General features: G+C 43.8%; 2 long non-coding RNA genes across 3 annotated transcripts; one reads left to right on the top strand and one right to left on the bottom strand.

Annotated features, from left to right (window-relative positions):
• Positions 1 to 1088: 1088 nt before the first annotated feature.
• LOC120743242 lies at positions 1089 to 2910 on the top strand. Of its 2 annotated transcripts, XR_005698121.1 has the most exons (3): positions 1089 to 1520; positions 1610 to 1703; positions 2041 to 2910. It is a non-coding gene; the product is annotated as an uncharacterized LOC120743242 (long non-coding RNA). The 2 variants fall into 2 exon arrangements; XR_005698120.1 differs by lacking the exon at positions 1089 to 1520 and having other exon boundaries at positions 1527 to 1703.
• Positions 2911 to 5754: 2844 nt separating this feature from the next.
• On the bottom strand, positions 5755 to 8504 carry LOC120743240. Its single transcript, XR_005698118.1, has 2 exons — positions 6714 to 8504; positions 5755 to 6660 (listed from the first exon to the last, which is right to left on the bottom strand). It is a non-coding gene; the product is annotated as an uncharacterized LOC120743240 (long non-coding RNA).
• Between the last annotated feature and the right edge of the window lie 256 nt (positions 8505 to 8760).

Genomic DNA, 8760 nt, shown 5'->3' on the forward strand with positions numbered 1-8760 from the left:
CGTTGGACCATTGTCATGTTGGAAGACCCAGCCTCGTTTCATCTTCAAAGTTCTCACTGATAGAAGGAGGTTTTGGCTCAAAATCTCACGATACATGGCCCCATTCATTCTGTCCTTAACATGGATCAGTCGTCCTGTCCCCTTGGCAGAAAAACAGCCCCATAGCATGATGTTTCCACCCCCATGCTTCACAGTAGGTATGGTGTTCTTGGGATGCAACTCAGTATTCTTCTTCCTCCAAACACGACGAGTTGAGTTTATACCAAAAAGTTCTACTTTGGTTTCATCTGACCACATGACATTCTCCCAATCCTCTGCTGTATCATCCATGTGCTCTCTGGCAAACTTCAGACGGGCCTGGACATGCACTGGCTTCAGCAGCGGAACACGTCTGGCACTGCGGGATTTGATTCCCTGCCGTTGTAATGTGTTACTGATGGTGACCTTTGTTACTTTGGTCCCAGCTCTCTGCAGGTCATTCACCAGGTCCCCCCGTGTGGTTCTGGGATCTTTGCTCACCGTTCTCATGATCATTTTGACCCCACGGGATGAGATCTTGCGTGGAGCCCCAGATCGAGGGGGATTATCAGTGGTCTTGTATGTCTTCCATTTTCTGATGATTGCTCCCACAGTTGATTTTTTCACACCAAGCTGCTTGCCTATTGTAGATTCACTCTTCCCAGTCTGGTGCAGGTCTACAATACTTTTCCTGGTGTCCCTCGAAAGCTCTTTGGTCTTGGCCATGGCGGAGTTTGGAGTCTGACTGTTTGAGGCTGTGGACAGGTGTCTTTTATACAGATGATGAGTTCAAACAGGTGCCATTCATACAGGTAACGAGTGGGGGACAGAAAAGCTTCTTACAGAAGACGTTACAGGTCTGTGAGAGCCAGAGATTTTCCTTGTTTGAGGTGACCAAATACTTATTTTCCACCCTGATTTACGAATAAATTCTTTACAAATCCTACCATGTGAATTCATGGATTTTTTTTTCACATTCTGTCTCTCACAGTTGAAGTGTACCTCTGGTGCAAATTACTGACCTCTGTCATCATTTTAAGTGGGGGAACTTGCACAATCGGTGGCTGACTAAATACTTTTTTGCCCCACTGTATGGTGCCCGTGGAGGTCTGGACCTGAGGCCTGTGCTCATCACGTGGATAGAAAACACTCTGACACCATTCTGGAGGTCTGATGGGACTCTGACCAAAACACAGATGAAATAAAACTTGTGGCTGGAGCTTTTAAAATTACTTTTTCACCTCATAGATTAATGCTCATGATTGCATGTTAGCAAGACAGCATCTCCCCAAGGTGAAACTCTCAGGAGACATTTACTCTTAAACTGTAATCTGGTTGAGACTACTTGAGGAGATCTTAGTAGCGAGTATGTGGATTTAGTCTCTTCACCAACAGCAGACAGACCCATGCCAAGAAAGCAGACATGTTCTCAAAGAAAGCCGAGAGCAGAGATTGGAAAAAGCTAAAAAGAAAAAGCTTCAGCTTCAGACGACTATCTGCCTGTAAGGCTGAAAAAGTCCAGTTACGCTCTATTTTGGAAAAGCTCCCAGTTTTGGTAACCTGGACTTTTATTTCCCCTCTTCTGCTACAGATGTTGACTGTGACCTCAGAGGCCAACTGGACCACACAGCTGCAGCAGGAGTGAGGGAGAGGAGTCTTCATCCAGCTTCAAAGAAAACATCCAGGTAAAGTGACGTGGATCAGCGGATAAAACCGTCTCCACTTTAAAGGAGATCCTCTGAGAGAGAGACTCTCTGAGCCATTTTAGCCTCAAATTATAGGACTTTATAGTACAGCAACACTTTTAAAGGACAAAAATAACATAAACTGTGACTGTAATACAAACAAAGTATTGCATGTGTTTTTAAAAGTGTTCCTCCGATGGGCAGGATATCACTATTAGACTGTCCCAGCAGCCAACTTCAACAAGAGACCACAGCAGCATTCAGTGATCAGCACAGATGTTCCTCTAACACTCAGCATCTGATCCCTGTTGGTCTGTGTGCTTCTGCTTTTGCTCAGTTAGAAACCCTGCAGCAACCCGACCCACAACTGTGTCTTCTTGTTGGCCTCAACGTTGAAGTGTCAAACATCCAACATCTGGAAAGGAAACCACGCCAGTGTACTGTGATGTTTCACCAACATGTGGCAGACGCTGGTCCTGCCTTTCATGCTGACATCAGCAGAGAGCCCCGCCTACCTCAAAGCCTCCCCTGTCATGTATTGATCAGGATGATTATGAAGATGAGCGAGTGCAAATAAGACTGTAAAAGTCCACGAGCAGAATGTTTGGATGCTTTCTAATGATTCATGAATATCATGAGAGTGTTTGTGTGTTTTGTCTTTTCTTTGCTGACGTTTGTTACTAACAAAGACAATTTGTGCTCTGTGTGTGTTTTCATCCTTACCAGCCGCACTCTAACTGCAATGAAGGAAACAAACTGTAGAAATGGTCGACTCAGTGACTTCATAAAATATTGAAGTGGTTCAGGTAGAGCCAGTTTGTAAATGACCATGAACACTGAGCGTATTGTATCTGTACAGCATGTTTTTCTATTAGACAGATTTGTAACAGAGGCCTTGCTCTCAGTAAGTTTGAAATCCTTTTCTGATTTCTTTTGTAATCTCTGATCTTTGTGTATCCTGCTCAGTTTGCATGCTGCCTGTAGGAGTTTCTGTCTTTGTATTTGAAGAGAATTCATTGAATATACTCAGCTGCTTCCCTTTGGTGCCTCACACATCACTGAAGTTTTTCAGTGTCCAGTTATTTGTTTTTAATAGCTGTTTGAATTCTCTGTATGTTTGACCCTGTAGACTGTTTAATGGACTGCTCGTCTTCCTGTTTGTAACCACTGCCTGTTTAGGACTAAAGATTTGGATTTTTGACTTTAACACAGCCTCTGCGTGTCGTCCCTTTGTGTCCTCATCCTCTGTGAATGTGTCACAGATGTTTCCATGATAATAACACAGCTTTCCCACAGTGGCTTGCAGCAGCATTTATTCACAGCACATTTGAGAAAGGTTCAGATTAACTCGATGAGTTTATATTCAGAATGATTCTGACAGTGGGCCACTGTGAATTGTGATCTTTCATCAGGTCAATGTTTAAGTTCAGTATTTCAAAGCAGGAGCTATGAACAGTCATCATGTTGGCATTAGAATTATTATTATTAATCATTATTAATAATGTCGTTACTCATGTATAACTTTGATTAGTATACATGAATTTTACCTCAAATGAAACTTGACGAGCTTTCGTGTCGATCACTTTGAGAGACGGGGCCGGTCTGGGATCCTTTGGTGTGCTTTCAGCTCGTTTGCACAGACACATTTGATTGTTTGATCCTGTTTCCACTGTTGAGATCCTGTTGAAATTTTCTTCATAATGACCCGGCAGAGTCATTATGAAGCAAATTAGCTCGGCAATAGGAAGTTGAATTTTTCTTTCAGGGTTCAAACAGAAAACCACAAACACATTTAGACTGAGCTCAAACCAACAGAGGGCTTTGGTGAAGATGAAAAGATTTTCAAGCACCCGAGCACACTGTGTGACTCTTCACAAAAATAAAAAGCAACCCTCTTGACCCTGGAGGTCCCTCAGTCCTCTAAAACAAAACCACGTTAATCACATTGTATTTCATGACAAGCTGTCAGAGGCATTAAAACCAGGATATATCCACAGACTGTATATGAAAGATGGACACAATCACTGTGACATCACTCGCTGGGTTTGGTTTGTTCTTAAAGCACAAAATATGTGAGCAGTGCCGCTGCTGGTCTGCACTGTATGAATGTGCACTATTTACTAGAGATGGACCGATCCGATAATACGTATCGGTATCGGTCCGATACTGACCTAAATTACTGGATCTGATATCGGATAGAGCTGCTGTGGCGTGCCAGACCTGTCGGCGGTCTGGTTGAGCATTTTGAGCCTCGCTAGCAACCTGGCATTTCATCTCCGAGGAAGTTACCCCAGAGAGAAGTAAAGCAAGTGTGTAAGTTCATAATGTTTGTAAAGCATTCCAGCGTTAAGCTTAACAACCGATATATGGACGGACTGCCTCTCTCTCTCTCTCTCTCCTGTTGCTACTTCAATCATGAAACTGATCAATGATCAGCTGATCTGTCGCGAGTCCGTCTCTCTTCTGGTAAATCAGAATCAGAATCAGAATCGTGCTTATTGGCCAAGTATATGTGCAGACACATACAGGGAATTTGGTTCCGGTAGATGGTGGCTCTCAAGCACAGCAATGTAAATCACACACACACACACACACACACACACACACACACACACACACACACACACACACACACACACACACACACGTGTCTATATATACGCATTACACATACATACACAAAGCTGTGTAAACCAACTATAAATAACGAATCTAAACTTATATACATAAAATACAGAGATGAATGAGGTGGAATGAATACTACATAATGTACATAAGGTGCAGCTGCAGTCTGGCAGTGGGAGCAGTGTGACAGGTCAACTGTTAAGAAGGGAGATGGCGAGGGGAAAGAAACTGTTCCTGTGTCGGGTGGTCCTGGTCTGCAGGCTTCTGTACCGTCTGCCAGAGGGCAGCAGATCAAAAAGTCTGTGTGCAGGGTGTGAGGGGTCTGTGATGATTTTCCCTGCCCGTTTCCTGGTTCTTGAGAGGTACAGATCCTGGATGGAGGGCAGGGGCGCCGATGATCCTTTCTGCTGCCCGTACAGTCCGCTGCAGTCTGCTCCTGTCCTGTTTAGTGGCTGCTCCATACCAGACTGTGATGGAGCAGCACAGGACAGACTCAATGACCGCAGTGTAGAACTGGATCAGCAGCTCCTGTGGAAGACTGTACTTCCCCAGTTGTCTCAGGAAGTACATCCTCTGCTGGGTCTTTTTGAGGATGGAGTTGATATTGGTCTCCCACTTCAGGTCCTGGGAGATGGTTGTACCCAGGAACTTGAAGGTCTTCACAGTTGACACAGGATTGTCTGATATGGTGAGGGGGAGCAGAGTTGAGGGATGTCTCCTGAAGTCCACTGTCATCTCTACAGTTTTAAGAGTGTTCAGCTCCAGATTGTGCTGACTGCACCAGAGTACCAGCCGCACAACTTCCTGCCGGTATGCAGACTCATCACCATCTTGAATGAGGCCAATGACAGTGGTGTCATCTGCAAACTTTAGGAGTTTGACAGCCGAGTTCTTGGAGGTGCAGTCGTTAGTGTAGAGGGAGAACAGTAGTGGTGAGAGGACACATCCTTGAGGGGCACCAATACTGAGGGACCGGGGTTCAGAGGTGATCTCCCCCAGCCTCACTTGTTGCTTTCTGTCTGTCAGGAAGCTGGTGATCCACTGACAGGTAGCTGGTGACACGCTGAGCTGGGAGAGTTTGGAGGAAAGAAGTTCAGGCACAATGGTGTTAACACTTAAACCCCCGCGGAGCCGACCTAAAGTCCACAAACAGGACCCTGGCATAAGTTCCCGGGTGGTCAAGGTGTTGCAGGATGTAATGCAGCCCCATGTTCACTGCATCATCCACCGACCCGTTTGCCCGGTAGGCAAACTGCAGAGGGTCCAGCTGGTGGCCTGTAATGTCTTTCAGATGGGCTAACACCAGTCGTTCGAAGGATTTCATGACCACAGACGTCAAGGCGACAGGTCTGTAGTCATTCAGTCCTGTGATGGTGGGTTTCTTGGTGTCATGGTTCGGATTTTGAGGAAGAGACCACGACTGGTATATAGTTTGGGTCAGCACAGATCATTTTATTAAAACACACATTACAGTGTGGGAAGAGCCGGACTTCTTCCTCGTTTGCACAAAGACAGAAAGCTTTATAGTCATTATGACGTCAGAAGAATTCAGAAGCATTCCCCTATCTCCTTCTATGTCCTTCTATGGCTAAGAACAACAACATGTTCCAGATGTTTCCACTCATGCTTTCTGGGAACCTACCCAATTTGTGTATACAGAGTGTGCAGTTTTGTGAGTGTAGGTCCAGGCTAAAAAGTTCACCGTGTCCTCATATGACTTTACTGCGGCCTGCCTGGAGATACAGCTAAACTGGTGCTTTTCGCCACATAATAGAGTATTACTTCTAAAATGGGTTTTATCCTGCGTGTTCTGAAATAAATGATAAATGATACATGATAACCTGATGATAAGTGATGCAGACTAATGAAGTAATGATGAAATAGTGACAGTGCATGTAAATGATAACCAAGTAACAGTAAAATAACAGGTTTTCCTCAACATCTCCTCCTCTTTGGGCTCGCTCGCGAGTCCAATCTAACAAACAAACACGTTATAACACTTATCAACCCCAACACCTCCGTTGTTTTCCAATTTTCCCCACAACCCAGCTGTCCTTTTAGCTTCAGACTCGAGTTTCAGCCTGTCACGCTTCAGGCCTCCTTGCCACCTCCTCTTGGAGTGAAGAAACGCCCTCGGATTCTTCTTTCTTCGACCCCCAAGGTGGACTACTGAGTGAGCCAGCCACGTTGCAGAGGATTATTCTGCCTCTGTTCTACCATCCGTGTTGTGACTTAGAATGCGCCTTTCCCTGAGCTCCCCTCTCTGCTCATTCACCTTGAGACCACTGGAAGCAGAACTATTACTTCCGGAGCTTGGCACGCTCCCTCCATCCTTCCGGTTTTCACGTTCCAGTGCTGCTGAAGGTTTGAGGCAGAGCAGGTTACTCCTCTCCATCCCCTGGAAGCTCAGTAGCACAGCTCTCGGTGCCATTTCCGCTCACGTCTCATCCACGCACTCCTCGAGACCTCATTGTTCTGGTGTCTACTCCTTTCTCTGCAAGAGACAGAAGCCAACCCATCTCCCTCGCTGGCTCTCCTAACCTAATGTTGTTGACTTTATGTATTCCAATCCTATGCTATGCCTATGTGTGTAAGCGTGCATGCATTTAACCCTCTGCACTTGAAGTCAATACCTCCAATATATCAATCCGATCCGTTGTCGGATGAAGCTTTTGACCTTGAGAGACTAAGTGCCAGCTCCTTATAAGCACATTTGCAGTGTGTGTGTATAAAAGTGAACAACAGACATCAAACCAAATTGGGCATTCTTAATTCTAACTTCCATTTAAATGTAGTACTCAGTTTCTGATCATCTAATTATGCTTCTCACTGGTTCTCTAAATTGTCTAGAAACCTTTAATTTTGCCATACCTAAATTATTAAAACACAAACGAAATCATAGACCCCTTATATAGCTTTTTGCCTTTATGAACATGAGCACAATTCTATAATGAGCAACAACCTGCAATTAAAGATCAAATGCATTTCATCCGTTTTAATTCCTCCTTATCTAAAACCTCCTCAGTTTCAGGTTAGTTTTGATTAGTCTCAATTAACAGTTCTAGTTGTATTTGCAATCTCCCTACTGCAAACTGCACAAGAACATTACACATCCTCTCTAAAACACTCTCCCGCCAACCTGTAACCCTGTGTAAAAACATTAGTCAGCAGTTACATGTTAAGCTCCTTTAACTCCCAATTCACCTAAAAAGCAAATCTGTTAAATCAAACAGCTTATTTACAACCACCTGTAAATCATAAGAGTAATAAAAGATTCAGCACAACAGACAAGTATCATGTTCAGGTTTTCTCCGATCATTAAATCACTATTATTGCCACAATTTGTTCTATTCACACTCGGGCAATGTTACTCCACTAGTTTTATCACTCAGAGCCCCCTAATGGCCAGTTAGTGAGCTCTACATTAAACTGTCCCCAAATTTGTTATTTATTATTATTACTTGTTTTATTATTATTCTTTGTTTTCATGTCACTTATCGGTTTTCTACTGCCCCCATTCTTACCAAAGCAAAGCAAACATTAGCAGCACACTGACCGCAGTCAGCTATCCACATTCCAGAGGTGCTATAAAACGATTTCCTGTCAGAAGAAAACATTAAGAACTGTAACGCTGTAGAGAAGAAAATATAAATGTTAACGCTGCGCAGTTACCTCTGTAAGCAACACACGACACAAAAATGGCAATTAAAAGTTCACTCATCCTCGAATATTTTGTCATCCTTCTACTCCTGTAAAAAGAAACACACATAAATTCATCCACCCTCTTGTTCTATCTAGGTGGAGGTTAACCTTGAGTCGTAGTCAAGTCTTGTCATCCTTTACCAGTCAGTCCCTTTGTTTTTATTTCCAGTCTTTCATCCATTCATTCATTCATTCATTCTTTTCTTTGCTGATAGTGGAAACCATCGCCGCATTTAGATTTCCGCCCTCAGCAAGATGACGTCATCTCAAAAGAAAAACAAGAACTTGAGATCGGATTACCTCGCTGAATCCTTTTTTAGGCAGGGACTCTCATTTCTAATTGTCCCCATAAGTGTTTCCTCCAGAGCCCATTTCAATGCGGAGAAACTCACTTACAACAATCTTCTCGCCGACGTGTAATGCTTGTAATTTCCGATGTTCCAAATTTTTTTTTCTTTTTTTTGCCTGTCCCGTTTGGCTCTTTTGCCATCAGAATTATTGTCTAAAGGCAAAGAAAGATGCCCAACGGATTTACTTTACCAAATTGACCATCCCAGCCTTGCCGTAATGGTCCATTTGATTCACCTTTTATTGTTTATTTTATTTTCACTTACTGAATACGGGACAGACTTGACTGGGGGAAAGAAGGGGAGAAAGAAAGAGGGAAAGAGAAACAGCTGAGAAGAGGGACGGGGGAGAAGGGCAAAAAACAAAAACCAACAGAATGAGC

Source organism: Simochromis diagramma, unplaced genomic scaffold, assembly GCF_900408965.1.
Source record: "Simochromis diagramma unplaced genomic scaffold, fSimDia1.1 OVJJ01000053.1, whole genome shotgun sequence".
Classification (NCBI taxonomy): domain Eukaryota; kingdom Metazoa; phylum Chordata; class Actinopteri; order Cichliformes; family Cichlidae; genus Simochromis; species Simochromis diagramma.